The 20,231-nt window shown below is 44.8% G+C and overlaps 1 protein-coding gene across 5 annotated transcripts in view; it reads left to right on the top strand.

Annotated features, from left to right (window-relative positions):
- Positions 1 to 12,753: 12,753 nt before the first annotated feature.
- The window catches only part of CREM (cAMP responsive element modulator), an 81,566-nt gene continuing 74,088 nt past the window's right edge, over positions 12,754 to 20,231 (top strand). For 2 of the 5 annotated variants that reach the window (XM_084782003.1, XM_084781993.1), the window contains exon 1: positions 12,755 to 13,128. The gene's annotated coding sequence lies outside the window, so the exon portion shown is untranslated. Of the gene's footprint in view, positions 13,129 to 20,231 lie in introns of all 5 variants that reach the window. The other 3 variants (XM_084782009.1, XM_084782007.1, XM_084782004.1) reach the window with 2 other exon arrangements.

Raw genomic sequence — 20,231 nt, 5'->3', positions numbered from 1 at the left:
TCAGCCTCTGAGACTTACTGCTTAATGAGCTCACCCTTTCTGGCTCTTTCTGAACTCTGGCTGGCTGGTTCAACTCGACTGTTCTGGCTAAGACCTCTCTCCTAGTTGACTGATTCAATCTGGCTTCTCTCAGCCTCTGACTGTGTTGCTTTGCTTGGCATCACATAACGTTGACAATATATTCTAATCTTCTGATTCATTTCCATTCTCTGGCTCTTTCTGTCTTTACCTCGGTCTAGCTTGGTCTCTCTTCAACCTGTCTCTGTAAAACTCTCCTGGCAGAACTTCTGAATTCCATGAATTGAACTGCCACAAACTCAACTCCACTCACTACCTCTCAACTTACTTTCCACCAAAACTGCCTGAACATCACTGACTAAAACTCAGAGATCTGCATGCCTCTGTCTTCTGAGTGCTGGGATTAAAAACATGTATAACCACACCTAGACCTAAGCTTTTCTTTACCTGAAACTTGTTCTATACCAACCTGGCCTTGAATTCAAATATATTTACAACCAACTTCACTTACCTTAGATTTCCCATGTAATTAGCTTTTACAACCAAGATAATGCATAGCTGTAATTTTAAATTATGTACTTTTTCTGCCAGGCAGGGTGGTGCACTCCTTTAATCCCAGCACTTAGGAGGCAGAGGCAGGTAGATCACTGTGAGTTTGAGGCCAGCCTGGTCTACAAAGTGAGTCCAGGACAGCCAAGGTAACACAGAGAAACCCTGTCTCAAAAAACAAAACAAAACAAAAAAGAAAGAATGAAAGAAAAAAAACCCAATAATGTCTCAAAGGAAAACAAACAAACAAACAAACAAAGAAAGAAAAAAGGAGAAAAGAAAAGAAAAAAGAAAAGCCCACCAAAGAATGCCCAGTAGCTTGTGTTTTGGTTAGTTTCAGACCCAGTGAGGTTGACCACCAAGATTAGCCATAACAAGTCCTTGACACATAATCACATCTCTTTATGTCACACTATATTTTCAAATGAAAACAACTAGCTGGATCTGTCCTTAAGTATACAGAAACAGAACTGCCTAGAGACAGTGTCCAACAGCCAAGATGCCTGAAGGAGGCAGAGAACAGCCCAGAAGACTCATCCAATCAAGTTGCTCAGAAGAAGCTCAGCCCAGCCCCTAACTGGAGGAGACTCAGACTACCTGAGTTGCCTGTGGAGACACTTTCCAACCTGCTAAGGTACCTGCAAGTTGTGCAATGATCTCCACTTTTTCAGCTTTTATAAGCTGTCACCAATGTTGGGGTTAGCTTTTGGTAATGGAATAGTATTTGAGCCATTTCTGCTCCTGTAAATAATCCTTACCCATAACCTTGTAAGTAACTACAGTAAAGCTAATTGGCTCACTGCGTTGGACTGTGACGGTATTCTGACTTAGCTTTGTCACTGGTTCCTTACCTAGGGTAAGAAGATGTCTGTTCCTATCTTCTCAGGAGTAGTATTACATAATGCACCTTTAGGTGGGATCTAGGAATCCAACTTATGCTGTGAGGCTTTCACATAAGTGTTTTATCTGCTGAACCATCTTTTGTTTTATTTTGTTTTGTCAAGACAGGGTTTCTCTGTGTAATAGCCTCGGCTGCCCTGGAACTCACTCTGTAGACCAGGCTGGGTTCAAACTCACAGAGATCTGCTTGCCTCTCTGCCTCCCAAGGGCTGGGATTAAAGGCGTATGCCACCATGCCTGGCTCAGGTAGAATATTTTGATCAGGTAAAAATTTATATTTACTTATCCATTGAACTTGTGGGTTTTGGGGTTTTGCTGGGGTTGAATCTAGGGCTTTGAGTGAGTTGGGCAAATGCTCTCCCATTGAGCTATATTTTCAGACTGCCAATATGCCCAAGCAGGTCTTGAACTTTTGATACCCCTCTTTCAGCTTGTGCAGTTGCTGAAACTACAGGTGTGGGCTGCCAGGCTTGGCCTTTTATTCACTAATTTATTACATCATTACTACATATCTACAACATGTTATAGTATTACCCCATGTAGTGTCCCAGCTCTAACATGCCAGGCTATGTGGATGCTAAGCACCACAGTGTCCTTTGTTCAGTGAATTTGCATTCTAGTAAAAAGAGACAGATGAAAATCAGGTATCTGGAAAATACCATCTAGTCTAGTGATGAATATTGTATTGAAAAGTAACCATAGTAACAGATGAAAGTGACTCTGCCCCAACAGAGAGGGTCACTGGAAACGCTTCTCTGGGGAGATGATATGGAGATCAAGTGGCAAGAGGCCAGACATGGGATGGTCTTCAGAACCGCATATTCAGGCCTGGGCACAGAAGGTGACAAACACCTGGAGAAGAGATCAGCTTGGTCAGGGCTGTGGAGTGGGAAGACATTGAGTATGACCACGGAATACTGACAAAAGGGACAGGGCAATACAGAGTGAAGGTGGAAAGGAAAACAAAGACCTTTGGGTATTTTCCCCTAGACTATTCTTGCTATGGTCTCCAAACAAGTTTTTTTTTAAAGATTTATTTATTTATTATGTGTACAGTACTCTGCCTGCATGCCAGAGCCAGAAGAGGACACCAGGTCTCATTATAGATGACTGTGAGCCACCATATGGTTGCTGGGAATTGAACTCAGGACCTTTGGAAGAGCAGCCAGTGCTCTTAACCTCTGAGCCATCTCTCCAGCTCCCTCCAAACAAGTTTTAAACTCCAGGGAACAGGTGTGCTGGTTAATGTTACCTGCCAATCTCCCACACTCATGCATCACTGGAATGAGGTTTTTGAGGCACAGTTGAAGGCATCAAAGATTATCCTGTAGGAGGAGAGGGTCCATACATAAGAAATGCTGCTGACCCTACCCCAGAGGGCAATAGTACCATGTAGAGGAATTTTAATTCAGAACAGGGCTGTTCTGGCAAGAGATCACACGCAAAGTCCTTCTAGGTCTGTGTGAATCAGCTGGAATACAGACACGCCTTTAATCCCAGGAGACAGAACAAGCCAACCTCTGAGGTTCATGGCCATCCTGGTATAGAGCATGTTTCAGGTAAAGAAAAGTTTAGGTCCAGGCATGGTAGCACAGGCCTTTAATGCCAGCACTCAGGACACAGAGGCATGTGTGCGGGTCTCTGAGTCCTAGTCAGTTCTGTGCAAGCAGTTTGGTTGGGTCACTGAGTTGAGAGTCAGTGCAGGCAGATTCTTGGCAATTCAGCTTATGAAATTCAGAGGTAGTTTGACCTGGGAGAGTCTTACAGAGACAGGCAGAGGAGAGAACAAGCTAGACACATGCAAAGACAGAACGAGCCAGAGAATGAGAAGGAGCCAGAAGATTAGAGCAGATGGTTAGAGTTAGGGTGAAGCCAAGAAGAGCTATTCAGTGAGAAACTGAGAGAAGCCAGCTTGAATCAATCATCTTAGAGAGGCGTTTGAGCCAGAACAGTTGAGTTGAACCAGCCAGCCAGAGTTTGGAAAGAACTAGAAAGGGTGTCCTTATTCAGCAGTAAGTCTCAAAGACTGAAAACGTTCCGGTCCTAGATTAGACAGTATGGAGGCTGGAAGTTTCCAAGAGTAGCCCCTAGGTTAGCAGATGGAAACAGTAAGAGCCTAAGATGACAATTACATCTGGCAGATAAGACATGCTTTTACAGTTCTGTGCACGGATGACCAGGTGAGAGCTGCCTTCTGTGATGCCAGGGTCTCCAGGGAAATACTTCCAGTGCTTGCCAGACACTGACAGAGATGTAACAAACAAGGTAGGAGGAAGCCAAGAGGAGTAGATTGCAAGCCCAGCTTCAACCAAGTGGTCCTGGTCACCAACGACCGGCAGAACCCGGGCAGGCTAAATGTTGGGTGAACTGGTGTCTGGGAGAACGTAATCAGGATCGGGGTTCCTAAGGGTCTCGTAAAACTGCTTCCCAGGTGCTCTTCATTAGCAGGACTCAGTCCCAGCATTCCTCAGATCACTTCTGTGTTGAGCGCACAGAAGAGAAGGAAGATGCTCAACCAGCTTCCGTAGGGTTCTCAGGCTAAGACAATATCTTCCTTGTGAAGCCCATTGGCCGTTAGCCTCACCAGGAACTGGCTGACTCAAGTAAGGTCAAGGATTAGAGACAGGTACTTGCTCAAGGGTCCTAATTGGCGCAACCTAGGGACCCACTCCGCCATAATTTTTGAGGCACAGCCCTGAGCTCTAGAAGGTGTTGCTTGACCGGGGCAACGTGCCCCACTGCCCCCAGACTGCAGGCAACCTGGACCAGAGGGAGGACTGGATGTCAAGCTCGTCATTGAATGGGGCTGCCACCAAGAGGACAACTCTTTGATGACACATGCTCTCTGGCAGCAGGACAGGGAGGCACCTTCTTACTCCAGCAAGTGACCATTTTCTCAATGACGATCTAGTTGCTGAGTTTGGATCTTCTGGACCACCTCCCTTGGCACACCTGTCCAGAACCACTGCTTTGATGAAATCCTATAGTTGCTCAGCGGGGAAAATCTCTCTGGTGTGTCTCCCAGGACACATCTGCCTGAAGGTGTATAGAGTATGATTTCAGCAAGCACTGAACCCTGGGACTAAACAAGCTAGTAACTTCTGCAAGTCCAGTCTTGAGAAATGAGCATGTTCCTTCACCAACCTTATTCTGGCTTAAAAAAAAAAAATACAAAAAACCTACAGAAATAATTCTAGGGTTCAGGCCCGGTTGATGCAAATCCATTTCCTCAGGAGGTCTCACTACCATTTTGTGTAACTTACCGGGGATAGACAAAGCCATAGCCACAAGGTGCCTCTTAGGACATGAGTCTGTAATGGGCTCAGCTGAAGTGTCACTAACATGCTCCAGTATAATTAATTTCCTGTGCATTCTGTGGAAGATCCTTTTTTTATTTTATTTTATTTTTGCATTAAAAATTTTGAATTGGGGAGCTGGAGAGATGGCTCAGAGGTTAAGAGCACTGACTGCTCCTCCAAAGGTCCTGAGTTCAATTCCCAGCAACCACATGGTGGCTCACAACCATCTATAATGTGATCTGATGCTCTCTTCTGGCCTGCAGGTGTATGTGTAGGCAGAGCACTGTGTACATAATAATAAATAAATCTTAAAATCTTTTTTTTAATTGAAGCCAGGTGGTGGGGAGGGAGCACACACCTGTAATCCCAGCAGAGAAGGCAGAGGCAGGAAGATCTCAGAGTTGGAGGCCACCATGATCTATAGAGTTTCAGGACAGCCAGGGCTACAAAGAGAAACCCTGTGTACAAAAACAAACAAACAAATCGTTAGGATACACTGGCACATCGAAGCAGTGAGTCCCAGGTCAGCCAGAGCTACATAGTGAGACTTAAAAACAATTTTAAAAACTGTATTACTAGGGGCTGGAGAGATGGCTCAGAGGTTAAGAGCATGGTGTGCTCTTCCAAAGGTTCTGAGTTCAGTTCCCAGCAACCACATGGTGGCTTACAACCATCCCTACTGAGACTTGTTGCCCTCTTCTGGCCTGCAGGTGTACATGCAGGTGAAACACTGTATCCATAATAAATAAATAAATAAATAAATAAATAAATAAATAAATAAATCTTTTAAAAAACTGTATTACTATGCTTTAAAAAAAAAGATTAGCAGCTGGGTGTGGTGGTGCACGCCTTTAATCCCAGCACTCAGGAGGCAGAGGCAGGTGGATCTCTGTGAATTTGAGGCTAGCCTGGTCTACAAAGCGAGTCCAGGACAGCCAAGGCTATACAGAGAGATCCTGTCTCGAAAAACAAACAACAGCAACAACAACAATAACTTTAACAATAATAGTAGTAATAATAGTAATAATAATAAATTTCTAAAAAGATTAACTGGGTATGGTGGCACACCCCTTTAATTCCAGCCCTTGGGAGGTAGGGGTCAGCCTGGTCTACAAAGCTAGTTAAGGACAGCCAGGACTACAAGAGAAACCCTGTCTCGAAAAAACAAAAAAAGATTTTATCACTCTGGGAGGCAGAGGCAGGTAGATCTCTGCGAGTTTGAGGCTATCCTGGTCTACAAATTAAGTCCAGGGCAGCCAAGGCTACACAGAGAAACCTTGTCTCAGAAACAATAGCAACAACAACAACAAAACAGATTTATTTTCTGTTGGCATGTGCGTGTATGTGCAGATTCCTAAGCAGGCCAGAAGAGGGCGCCAGATTTTCTGAGCTGAGTTACAGATGGATGTGAGCAGCTTGCAGGTCACTGGAAGAACCAGACTCGGGATCTCCTCAGAAGCAGCAAATGTTCATTCTTAACTGCTGAGCAATCTTTCCAACCGCAGTGTGTGTGTGTGTGTGTGTGTGTGTGTGTGTGTGTGTGTGTGTGTGTGTGTGTGTGAGAGAGAGAGAGAGAGAGAGAGAGAGAGAGAGAGAGAGAGAGAGAGAGAGAGAGAGAGAGAGAGAGGAAGACAAGTTTATAGTTTATAGAAGAGTTTGCCTTTTCTTCCTTTTTGTGTTCTAGAATCCAACCCTGTGCGGCAAGAGCCCTTACTCACTAAGCCTTACCCACAGGCCCTACTACATTCTTTTTGAGTTTTTTTCCCCCTTTCATTTTTTGAGACAGGGTTTCTCCGTGTAGCCTTGGCTGTCCTGGACTCGCTTTGCAGCTCAGGTTGGCCTCGAACTCACAGAGATCCACCTGCCTCTGCATCTGGAGTGCTGGGATTAAAGGCGTGCACCACTACGCCCGGCTTACATTCTTTAATTAACTTGTAAAACTCAGGCTTGGTGGCAGAAGTCATCCCGGTGACGCGGGATTCATATATTCTTCCCCCTTAACTCCACCCTGATTTAATTTGTGATACAGGATCCCACTATACAGCTCTGGGCCTAGAAATCAGAACCAGTCCATGTCTGTCTTCCAAATATTGACATTAAAGGCCTGTATCTGGTTCCAGAACTGCTATGAATACAATCCTTCTGATTCTCACTCTGTAGTACAGGATGGTCTAGATCTCACTGTGTTTTCAGGACGACCTCAAACCATGTGGAAATTACCCTGCCTCAGTCTCTTGAGTGTTGGGATTGCAGGGGTGAGGCATCGTGCCTGGCTCCAAGGGGATTCATTTTTATTCTCAGGGAGTTTGCATGTGGAACTTCCAGTTCCTGACTTAACTTGGATTATTGCTTTCATTTCTCAACAACTGTCTGGTCTGATTCTTGAGGGCCTTTGGCTGCCAGGACATCCAGTCCTCCTCTGAGCTCCTTGTTTCTTCAGTTTCAGGCCTAGAGGTCTCACTCAGCCTCCTGAGTCATCTTGTGAAACTGTCTTAGCTGTACTTACCATCTGCTTCTGGTCACATGCCTGTTCTACTGTTCTGTGACATATGTGACTCTCACACTAGCAAGTCTTGGCTCCAGGTCTGATGGGTAGCTCAGTGAAAAGTTGTGGTCAGACAGAGCAAGCGTCCCATTGCTCTTCTTGAGTTATTTCATTAAATGTGCTGTTTTTTTTCACACTCAACATTCAGTTCTATACTTTCTTTTTCTGAAGTATTTTATTAACAATACTAATACTTTCAAAAGTTTGTTTATTTTCAGAGCAAAGAACAAAACAATACAAAAAACAGATAATAATGAAGACAAAGCAGGTAGGCCATGTGATTCAGCCTCGAAGACTGCCTCAACTACTGTTTCCTCAAGAATTTGCATGCATATCAACTTTAAAAGGGCTAACCCAAAGGATCGACCCCCCCCAAAAAACTGGACAAAACCAGATACAGATAGCTTTTCCAGCACGTGGCCAATATCTTATTTTTCTAAGGGAATCCAAAATACTTTTTTAATGCCCAGATAGAAAAAAGTAATTTTGAGAACACAACGCCCCCATTCCCAATAGGTGGGGTGGGTGTTTTTTGGTGGGTTACCAATATTTGTTATGGTCAAGGGAGGTTGGTTGTAAGTTAGTGAAGGTTACATTTAGAGATTTCTTTCTTTCTCCCCTCTATCCTTCTTTCTCTCTTATCTTTCTATCCTAGCTAGTGTTAGGAGAAAGGAGGGGAAAAGGGGAGGACATATAACTATAGGATAAAACATAGATTACTGGATCTATTAGCTTCAAATATATTACATTGGTATTGTAGACTGATAGAAATTTAAGATTGTTTTGTTCAATGATTGCTTAATGTATTGTACATGTGCAACTTATTTTAAAATGTGATGTAAAGTGGTAGCCTTATGAGAGCTAACTATTACAAATTGTTCAGGAAGGTTGGAGATACAAGTTAGTAGGTAGGCACTTACAAATCTTATTTGTAGTTTTTTAAAAAATATTTATTCATTCACTATTATATATATAATGTGCTGCCTGCATGTATACCTACATGCCAGAAGAGGGCATCAGATCTCATTATAGATGTTTATGAGCCACCATGTGGTTGCTGGGAATTGAACTTGGGACCCTTGGAAGAACAGCCAGTGCTCTGAACCTCTGAGCCATGTCTCCAGCCCCCTTATTTGTAGTCTTGTTAGGTACTAGTTTACTTAGTTACAGAGTAAGCTTTATTTAGTTTCTTGTATAGGTTTTCAAAGTGAAGCAGATAGCGCATAGCTAAAACCAAGCAATGCTTGTCTATTCAGATATACTGAGATAGAGGTCTGTCAATCAACAAATAGATAGATACATAGATATGATTATACACTATAGTAAATAGATAGATGGTCTTCAAACACTTCAGATATCTACAGAATATGGCATTTAATAATAAAGGGCCTTTTTTGACAGAGACACTTCTGCTCCTGGCAGCACCTCCAGTATACTTCAGTGAAGATGATGGCCGTCAAAGAAACAAGTGTGGCAGAATAGCCACTGGACTGAGGAACTCCTCCTCCTCCTCCTCCTCCTCCTCCTCCTCCTCCTCCTCTTCTTCTTCTTCTTCTTTTCTTTTGGTTTTCCATGACAGGATTTCTCTGTGTAGCCTTGGCTGTCCTCAACTCCCTTTGTAGACCAGGCTGGCTTCGAACTCACAGAGATCTGCCTGCCTCTGCCTCCCAAGTGCTGGGATTAAAGGCGTGCACCAGCACATCCTGCTGAGGAACTATTCTTATCTCTACTGGTGATGGTAGACTGACTGTCCAAACTGTGATCAAGCAGGACACTGAGAAATTGGCTGTCCAGCTTTGCAGAGACTAGGTGGGCCAGTCCTTTAAAATTCCTGCTTCACAGAACAATCTGTCAGATATTTTGGCCTAGCAGGCTGAAAACTGGATGCCCCAACAATAGAGAAAAACCTGTGACTGTCCAGGCAATCAACGCTCTCTGTCCTGTCTATACTTTTGGAAGTTACTTGCCTGCCGTTCCTTCATATTAGATAATATTTCCCTCTTAAGTCTGTGAGCTTTAGTTTAAGAGCTAAAAACATGTTTAGAGGTTGATAAAAGTAAATTATAATAATGTGATTTAGAAAAACTTTGGACCCTATGATAACACTCAGTAGGATAGGATAGATAGTGAAATAATTTCTCCAAGATTGTCAAGTGCAAATGGACTGGTCCTTGTGAATGTGACTTTTGCTGTATAATTCTCATAATTATTTTTGTTTATACTTTATCATTCTTTAATAGAAAGGGGGATTTGTAGTGGATATACACATGTTTTTGTTTTGATCCCAAGTGTGGGGTGGGGAACAGACTTGTGAGAGAACAGGTGAGGTTTATCCACTTAGAAGTCGAACCACTTCATGAGGTGGCTTGTTTGTTGCCAGCTGAAACACATCCTAATGGACACTATATATATATATATATATATATATATATATATATATATATATATATATATATATATATATATACATATATATACCCACAACAGGTATTGTTTGGCTGTTCATCGCTGCACTTTGAGACGCTCCTAGAGAGAACCGCTCCAGCAAAGGCTTCCAGGCTCTGGGCTCTGCTGCTGTGCCAGGTTCCAGCAGCAACTTTGGTGGAATTGCTGGTCTGCTGAAATCCTGCTGACTATGCCAGGGGAATTGCTCCCAGGAACTGAATTTAAATAGGTCTACTTCTCCTGTTCCCATAAACCTCCTTTCTCTCCTGTTTAGGGTAGGTGGGTTGGAAGGGAGGTATAAACATTTAAAGAACCCCAAATAAAGTAGGTTTGGAAAAGTTGCAGCCTACATCATATGAAGTCTGATCTATTAGATTGATTTTCCTTTCTTTCTTTCTTTCTTTCTTTCTTTTTTTTTTTTAAAGATTTATTTATTTATTATGTATAAAATGTTGTGCCTGCAGGTGTGGCTGCCTGCCAGAAGAGGGCACTGGATCTCATCATAGATGGTTGTGAGCCACCATGTGGTTGCTGGGAATTGAGCTCAGGACCTCTGGGAGAGCAGCCAGTGCTCTTAACCTCTGAGCCATCTCTCCAGTTTGGTTTTCTTTGAGAAGAGTGGTTCTCTATCTTGTTTTACCATTATCTAACTTCACACATGTTTTGCAAACTTTCCCATGCGCATGCTTATTCCTTGGACCCATCCTCTGCTTTGGCCACAGTATTCACAGAAGGTGCTAGACTGCACTTCTCCAGTGCAGTTTAGAGTGTGCGGAAAAGATGCATCTTATTTTAACTGCCAGGATGGTGATCCGGTTCAATGGTGGCCCTGCTTTTCTCTCTTCAGTCATCATTTGCCCTCTAGGGTATCTCCAACACTGTACTCCAGCCCCTGCTACTGGGGATCCAGAGAGAAGGAAGGGGGCCCAAGCTGGCCAATCTGTACTCAGTGTGCTCTGAAACTTTCCAAGAATCTTTGCTGTGTCCATATTTACTGCAGCACGATTCAGACTAGCCTAGATATGGAACCAGCCCAGATGCTCATTAGGATTAAAAAAAAATATGTGTTGAACATATACATGGTGGAGTTTTATTTAGCTATAGTGTGCTGCTAGTTTTTTGACAACTTGACACAAGCTAAAGTTATCTGAGAGGGAACTTCAATTGAGAAAATGCCTCCATAAGATGGGGCTGTAGGCGAGCCTGTGGGGCATTTTCTTAATTAGTGATTGATAGGGAAGGGCCCAGGCTATTGTGGATGGTTTCGCCCATGGACTGCTGTTCCTGGGTGCTACAAGAAAGCAGCCTTCCAGGCATAGTAGCACATGCCTTTAATCCTAGCCCTCAGAAGGCAGAGGCAGGCGGGTCTCAGTGAGTTTGAGGCCAGCCTGGTTTACAAAGCAAGTTACAGGACAGCCATGTACACCAAATAAACCCTTTTTATTTATTTATTATTATTATTTTTTTTGAGACAGGGTTTCTTTGTGTATCCTTGGCTGTCCTGGACTCACTTTGTAGATCAGGCTGGCCTTGAACTCACAGTGATCCACCTGCCTCTGCCTCCCAAGTGCTGGGATTAAAGGTATGTACCACCACACCTGTCTTAGACCTCACTTTCAAACTTGGGTGCTTCCTTTTACAAACTAACTTTACCTTTGGGATTAAAGGCATGTTCCACCATGCCTAGACCTAAGCTTTTCTCTACCTGATACTGATTCTATACCAGGCATGCCTTGAGCTCAGCTCTCTTTGCCTCTGTCTCCTGGGTTAAAGGCGTGTGTGTATTCCTGCGGAATCACACAGACCTAGGTCTTTGGTTGTGATCTTTTGCCAGAGCATTCATGTTCTGAATACACATCCCTCTATTGGGGACACAAGCAATTACTGTGAAATTGGAGAGAATAAATGTTGTAAGAGTTGGAAAATGTAAGGCATTCCTACGAGTCAACAAGTGGCTAATGTTTAGCTACAGAGGAATTATCTTCTAGCTTTTAAAACTGATTTGCTGATCTTGAAAGGGGCGTGACTGTGTTCACCGACTGTCTCAGTATTTAGGGGGTTGGAGCAGGAGGATTGGGGGTTCAAGGTCACCCTTGACTACAAAGTGTTGATCCACCACGTCCCGCAACTGATCAGTTTTCCCCACCGGACAGGGCTTCGTTGTGTCCTGGAACTCTCTTTTTCAGACCAGGCTGGGCTCAAGCTCAGAGATCCGCCTGCTTCTGCTTTCTGAGTGCTGGGATTAAAGGGGCGCACCACCACACCCACCTCAATTAATCAGGTTTTATCGTGTAGTTTTTGTATATGCTTTACAACAATTCGGGTTGGCCAAAATTTGGTAAACAGCAGGATTTTGTTAAAGTGCCTCCTCCCACTCCAGCCCTTAGACACAGACTCTTGAGCTTGGCATCTTAAACAAGTGCTGTAACGCTGAGCCAAATGCCCTGCTTTACAAGTATTTTAAGTATCACACACAAAGCATCCCTTCGGCTTCCGTCTGAATGAAACCAAAAGTCTTTATTATAACAGGCTCTAAAACAAACAAACATCCTTTTTACCCATACGCCTTCCTCTCCTATGCCACGGGTCTGTAGTTGTTTCTTTGGGACAGTGAGGCAAACAAGCCCAGAGATAGCAGCAAGCTAGGAATAGGGACCGCGCCAAAGTACACTAAAGGGCTAGCGGCGTTTTCCAGAACCATGGACACCGCTAAGGGGGAAGCTCTTGGAAGACCTGAAGCACCCAGGACGCGCCTCTGGCAGGGTCTGAGCCCCTACTTTTGGGGACCGAGGTCAGGGAGCGGATTCACCCTAGAGGATATTCAGATTAAAAAAAAAAAAACCGAACTAAAGCACTGCTCGCCATAGCCGCAGTTGTAGTTTAAGGGCCTTTGGGCGCACGCGCAGAGGATGCAGCTTCCGGTCTCCCGCTTCACCCAGTCTTCCGCCCCAACAAGCCTAGTTCCTCCGATAGCCCCGCCCCCCCGTTCTATTTAATTGTTGGATTGTCAGCGCTGCAATCCCGCAGGAGGCCAGCAGGGGGCGGAGTTCGAGCTCGCAACTTTTGTGGGTTTTTTTTTTCCCTCCTCCTCCGGCCGCGTCCCCACCCCGTCCCCCCCCTCAGGAAGGCGGTCGGCGTGGGGGAGGGGAAGGGAGGGCGGGGCTCGAGGGCCTCAGTTCGGTCCGCTGCCGGGCGCTGCTTTCTGTTCGCGTCGGCGGAGAGGCCGCGACGACCGCATCAGAGCTGACGTGGGCGCGACGTGGGGCCGCCGCCGCCGGGTTGCCTGGGCGGCGGCCGCCGAGCTCTGCGTCCCCACCCTCCTCCCGTCCGTAATCAGTGACGAGGTCCGCTACGTAAAACCCTTCGCGGCTGGTAAGTGGCGCGCCAGCCTCGCATCACAGCCCGCGGCTGGCGGCGGCTGCTCGGGACGCGGCGGCCTCCCTCCCTTCCTCCCGCCCGCCCGCCCGCCCAGCCGGCCCGCCCGCCTGCCCGCACCGTCGCCCGCCCGCCCGCCCGCCCGCTCGCGGCTCCACACCGAGAGCCCCCGAAACGCCCGAGCGCGCAGCAGGCAGGCTGCGCTCGCCCTCCCTCCCGTCCTTCATCTTGGTCCCCCCCGGCGAGATGGCCCTTCCCCTCCGAAAGCCGGGTGGCTCGGGCTTCTCAGTCCGACGGGGAAAAGGCGCCCAGAGGGCGTCGCTCCTGCTCGCCGTAGCGCCTTCCTTCGCGGTGTAGACAGAAAATAACGTAACCCCGCTTTTCTTCAGAAAGCGAAGCGCAGGGACTCCACCACCGAGCCACTTTTGTCCCCACACGCTTGAAAGCCCCGTGTGGTTGGCGGTGACGGGGTGGCGAGCGGCACGGCGGAGTCGCAGTTGGGGCTCCCGGGGTCCTTGTTTCCCAGCGTCGACTACTGAGTTTCCAGACCGCCGAGTAGGGGGACACGTACCCAGCACCGCCCATGGTCGCCGGTTACAGGCGTATCTAACCGCCAGCTTTAAGGGGCAGGCGCTTATGGTCCCAGGAAAGCTGCTGTCTGCTCTCAATGTCAAGCTTGAGCCCCGAGGCCGGTGTGTCTTGGGTGACTTCCTCACTTTGCGGCTTTTTCTGCGCTGTGTGAAGCGGTGCAGACCCGGACTGCCTTCATCCAGCATCACGTTAGTTAGAATAATTTAAGGTTGTGTCTCACCTGGTCACCATATCATTCTCTCAGTTTTGGATAACAAGCTTGTCTCCCTCTGTAGGATACCTACTTACATCTCTGAACCTCAAAGTCCTCAAAGGAACAGTGTGTTTTGGCCAATAAATGTGATTATTTATCCGAAGCTATTTTTTTTTTCTTTTTTCTTTTTTTGAGAGGGTCTCATGTAGCCCTGGTTATGTAATGGCTTTGAATTTCTAACCCTCCTGTGGTAGCCTCTTGAGTGTTCGGATTTTAGGCGCGCACCACTGTGTGTCAGTTCAACCAAACAAAACTAACGTTTTTCTTTGAAGTTTATTCATTCACTTTACATCCTGATTGAAGCCCCCTCCCTCCTTTCCTCCTGGTCCCACCCTACCTCCCTCTTTTTCCTTCCTTCCTTCCCTACTACCCCGAAAAGGGGAGCCCCCCCCAATCCACGGAGCACATCAAGTCACATCAGGACATGGGGTAAGTGACTAAAATGCAGGCATCATGTCGGATACAGAAGTGCCCTCCCCACTAGAGGACCCACATGAATCCCCCTGAGCTGCCTGCCCATCGGCTACATCTGTGTAGGAGACCTAGGTCCTTGGTTGGTGCTTCAGTCTCCTTAAGACCTCCTGGGCCCCGGTTAGTTGCCATGGTTGGTCTTTTTTCACAAATCTCCCTGCACTCTGCCCAGTGTTTGGCTGTGAGTGTCAGCATCTCTCAAACAAAACTCTATAAACAGATTTGAACTCCTTCTGGGTGAACTGTAGTTGCCATATTAGACACTAATAAGGACATAAGCTATTTTGGGGAGACTAAATAGATCAGTAGGACTAGTATACTAGGAACTAGTATAACTAGTGCTTTCCTAAGTGTCAGTGCTTCCACGGAATCATCTGGGGAAGTGTGAAATTGTAGTTACATTGATGTTTTATGTATCTGTTTGTAAGATTTAAATGTAAAAATAAATTTTTAAATGTATAATACAGAGGAATTTTTAGTTTTTTTGTTTTTACATTGTGCCCAAAGGTTAATGAATTTCCTTCTACTGAAAAAATGTAACACACTTCCTACAGAGGCGGATAACTGCATGATTACACGACACAGTCTTGCTTAGAATTCCAGCAAGTTATCAAACAGTATTAACATACATAAGAATCCTGACCAAATTTTCACCAATGAGAATTTTCTCATCAAGTAAATATTGGGTCATAAAATAAAACTAGGGTCAGTCAAGGCTACACAGAGAAACCCTGTCTCGAAACACAAAAACAAATAAATCCAGGTTATTGCTGAAGGTATGTAGTTTACTGGGATGCTTGCAAATTTCTTGTCCCAGTTACATAGACTTTTTAAAATGTTTTTTTTTTTGTAATTTTTTTTGGTTTTTCGAGACAGGGTTTCTCTGTGTAGCCTTGGCTGTCCTGGACTCGCTTTGTAGACCAGGCTGGCCTCGAACTCACAGTGGTCCACCTGCCTCTGCCTCCCAAGTGCTGGGATTAAAGGTGGTGCACCACCGCCTGGCCTTGTTTTTTGTAATTTTTTTTGTTTTTCTTTTTTAAATATTTTATTTAATTTTAATTCATGTGCATTGGTGTAGGGGTGTCAGATCTTGGAGTTGTAGACAGTTGTGAGCTGCCATGTGGGTGCTGGGAATCGAACCCAGGTCCTTGGGAAGAGCAGGCAGTGCTCTTAACCACTGAGCCATCTCTCCAGCCCCATTTTTTTTTTTTGGTTTTTCGAGACAGGGTTTTTCTGTGTTGCCTTGGCTGTCCTGGACTCGCTTTGTAGACTAGGTTGGCCTTGAATTCATATTGATTTGCCTGCCTCTGTCTTCCTAAATGCTGGGATTAAAGGTGTGCTCCACCAAGCTCAGTTATATAGAATTTAAATACTTAAAAAAAGATTTCATTTTGAAATTTTGAAGTGTGTGTGTGTGGGGGGTGGCGAGGAGGAGGGAGAGAAAAAGAGAGAGAGGAACAAGAATGAATGTAGAAGGCTAGGAAAGTGTGTGTGAGACCCCTTGGAGCTGCGTGCTATGGGAGCTGGGAAACAACTCGGGTCTGAAAGAGCAGCAAGTGATCTTAATAGCTGAGCCAGGTCTCCTTAGGCAGACTTCTAGCTGGGCCGTAGTGGCACACACCTTTAATCCTGGCACTTGGGAGGCAGAAGCAGGTGGATCTCTGAGTTCAAGGCCAGCCTGGTCTACAGATTGAGTTCTGTGACAGCCAGAAGAAACCCTGTCTTGAAAAACAAACAAAAATCCCAGCAAAAAAGAAATGGAACAGTGTGACTCTTGCAATTGAGGGGCTTTAACTTTTAGATCATTGTTAGACCAATGGTTGATGGGGAAATAAACCTGAAGTATCTGAAAATTTAAAGCAAATTTTGTTGTTTGTTTTGAGACAGGGTCTCATGATGTGTAAGGGGATGTCCTCCCACTGCCCCCCAAGTGCTGGGATTATAGGTGTGTGCCACCAGACCTGACCAAAAGACAGCTTTGAGAAGAGATACACACTTTGGATGTGCTTTCAATACTATCAGTGCAGCAATGTAAACAGAGATGTTAGGAAAATGTGGCTCCTCTGTTGTACAATGGGCACAAATGACGTGCTTACATCAGTAACTTCCTTCAGGTCTGTGGTGGAGCACTGCCTGGCATTGGAGAGTTCTCTGGTGGTTTCAGTCACCTATGCAATACTCCCCTACTCCCAAAGGGAAAAGAAATACAGGAAGTTTTAAAAATGTGTTTTTCCATCATGACAAACTGTATAGTAAGGAGTGCTATGTTTACGACTGGTTTTGTTTTCTGATCCTGTAAGAGAACAAAGAAAGTCTCAGGTAATGTTAGTGGGGCTTGGTCTTTGCTGAGAAGGGGTCTCACAATGCAGAGCAAGGCTGGTCTTCACCTCGACAGTGTCTTGCAGCTCTGAACAAAACTTGTCTCAATTTACTTCTCTGCTAGTGTAGTTTTATTTTATTTTGCTTGGAAATGTTTCCTTAGTTACTTTTCTATTGCCATGACAAAATACCATGACTAAGGCAGTTTATAAAAGAAAGCATTTGGTGGTGGCGCACACCTTTAATCCTGGCACTCAGGAGGCAGAGGCAGTGGCAGGTGGATTGCTGGGAGTTCAAGGCCAGCCTGGTCTACAGACCAAGTTCGAGGCCAGCCAGAGCTGTTACACAGGGAAACCCTGCTTCAAACAACAACAACAACAAGAGAAACCCTGCTTCAAACAACAACAACAGCAACAACAACAACAACAGCAGCAGCAGTAACAACAACAACACAAAACTAACAAAACAAAACAAAAACCAAACCAACAAAAAACCCAAAGCATTTAACTGGGCTCATGGTTCCAGAGGGTTAGAACCCAAGACCATCATGTTGGGGAGCACAGCAGCAGGCAGCCATTTTGGGAGCTGAGAGATTAGGTCTGACCCACAAGCATTAGACAGAGATAGCTCTCTGGGAAGGACGTGAGCTTTGGAAACCTCAAAGCCAGTGACACACCTGGTTCAGCAAAGCCATACCTCCTGTGGCTTGTGACCCCTTGAGGGTATGTGTTGAGCAACCCTTTCATAGGGGTTGCATCTTTGATATCCTGCATATCAGATATTTACATTATGATTCATAACTATCAAAATTGCATTTATGAAGTAGCAATGAAAATAACTGTATGAGCTGGGCATGGTGGCACATGCCTTTAATCCCAGCACTTGGGAGGCAGAGGCAGGTGGATCGCTGTGAGTTTGAGGCCAGCCTGGTCTACAGAGTGAGTCCAGGACAGCCAAGGCTACACAGAGAAACTCTGCCTTGAAAAACCAAAAAAAAAAAAAAAAAAAAAGATTGGGAGTCACCACAACATGAGAAACTGTATTAAAGCGTCACCGCGTTAGGAATGTTGAGAACCACTGTCCTAATCCTTCCCAAATAGTTTGAGCAATTATAAACTCTGATTCAAATATTAGAGCCTATGGAGGCCATTCTCTTTCATGCCACCCAAATGTTTTTAGAGGATCCCTTTTCTTCAGTGATGAGTTACAAGGATCAAACGCTGGTCCTTGGCAGTACTAGGCAAACACTCTTAGCTTAGTCTGATGCGATGAAAGGACAACTTTATCACATATAAAGACACACATGACTGCTTATGGATGCTTTGGATACTTTATGATTTGTGTGTGTGCTGTTTACATGAGTGTGCAGTATACTCTGTATGCAGAGGCCAGAGCAAGACAGAGTGCGGTCTGTTGCTTTTGCTGTATTGCCTTGAGACAGGACCTCTCACTGAGTTGGAAGCTTGTCATTTAAGCCAGAATGGGTGACCAGAGAGCTCCTGGAATACCTACCTCTATCCCATGTCCTGGGGTTATTGGCATGTGTAGTCATGCCTCGCTCTTTAGGTGGGTGCTAGGAATTTGAACTTAGGCCTTTTTTGTTTGTTTGTTTGGTTGGTTTTGAGACAGGCTTTCTCTGTGTAGCTTTGGCTGTCCTGGACTAGCTTTGTAGACCAGACTAGACTTGAACTCAAGGCCATCTCCCTGCCTCTGCCTCCCTGAGTGCTGGGATTACAGGCCTGCGCCACTGTGTCCAGCCAGGTCTTCACTGTAATCGTATAGAGCAAGCATTCTTACCCACCGAGCTACCTTCCTAGCCTAGAATGCTTTCTGTTCTTTATTTTGAGGCAAAGTCTCTGTTGCCCAGGCTAGATTCAAACGTCCTGTGTAGCTGAGGGTGGTCTTGAAGCTCTTGCTCTACCTCCCAGGTGCTGGGTGGATACTCTATTTTTGGTTAGTCATGTTTCTTCACTTAGGTATTATTTAAAGAACATTTTAAAAGATTTTTATTATTTTACTTTATGTGTATGTGTGTTTTGCTGCATGTATGTCTGTGGTACGCCTAGCGGTCAGAAGATGTCTAATCCCTTGAAACTAAAGTTACAGACGATTGTGAGTCACTGTGTGTGTGCTGTGAATGGAACCCAGGTCCTCGGCAAGAGCCGCGTGTACTCCTAACCACCGATCCGGTTCTCCAGACCCTAGGTATTTTGTTCAGATATACAGCTAGAACCACTCTAGGTAAGTATAATTTTTGAATTCTTCTCTTTGAATACTGGTTGATTCAGGTATCTAATTTCCTATATTCATGGTACTTTATATATTTTACTTATTTTTGGTTTTTCAAAACAGGGTTTCTCTGTGTAGCTTTGGCTGTCCTTGAACTTGCTCTGTAGACCAGATTGGTCTCGGATTTACAGAGATCTGCCTGCCTCTGCCTCCCAGCAAAAGGCATGTGCCACCATTGCCCAGCTTTATTTTATTTTTATAAATTTTATTTTATGTGTATGGGTGTTTTACCTGCATGTGCCTGTGCCGTGTGTGTGTGTGTGTGTGTGTGTGTGTGTGTGTGTGTGTGTATGTGTATGTGTATAAAATGTGGTACAGAGTGATACGAAGATGCCTGTGTTCTTACTACTCTGCACTGTCTGATAACCACAGTTTTTAGTTATGAATTATAGTTTTGAATTCTCCTTTTTTCTTTTAGCATTTTATTGCAAAAACTATCTCAGCAGTACATGCTTTAAAGATTCTATTTTTGAAGCCGGGCGTGGTGGGGCACACATTTAAGCCCAGCACTCAGGAGGCAAAGGCAGGGGGAATCTCTGAATTTGAGGACTCGGTTTGTAGTCCAGGACAGCCAGGACTACACAGAGAAACTCTGTCTCAAAAAACAAAACAAAACAAAAACAAAACATAAAAGGAAAAAAATTCTCTTTTTGGTATTTAAAAGGGACTAAAAGCCTAAAACTTTGACTGTTTTATATAGTACTCTTTATTTATTTTTTAAAAATATATTAATTTATTCATATTATATCTCAGTTGTCTCTTTATTTTTATAATGTTCCTTCCAGTATTTTGTAATCATCTTTTTAAAAAGGATTTATTTATTATTATTATGTATACAGTGCTCTACCTGCATATACATCTGCAGGCCAGAACAGGGCATCAGATCACATTATAGATGGTTGTGAGCCACTATGTGGTTGCTGGGAATTAAACTCAGGACCTCTTGAAGAGCAGACAGTGCTCTTATCCTCTGAGCCATCTCTCCAGCCCTCATCTTTTACTATAGTATACAATCCCAAAGTAGAATTTTAAAAAATCATTAATTATGTGCATGTATGTGCATCTCCATGTGGGTTTATGCATGTAAGTACTGGTGCCAGAGGAGACCAGAGCCATCGGATCTACTGTAGTTGGAGTTACAGATGGCTGTGATCCACTGTGGATTTTGAACTCAGGT

The sequence above is a fragment of the Acomys minous genome (genome assembly GCF_964271855.1).
Source record: "Acomys minous genome assembly, chromosome: 5".
Lineage (NCBI taxonomy): Eukaryota > Metazoa > Chordata > Mammalia > Rodentia > Muridae > Acomys > Acomys minous.
This window is presented reverse-complemented; position numbering and strand designations above follow the sequence as displayed.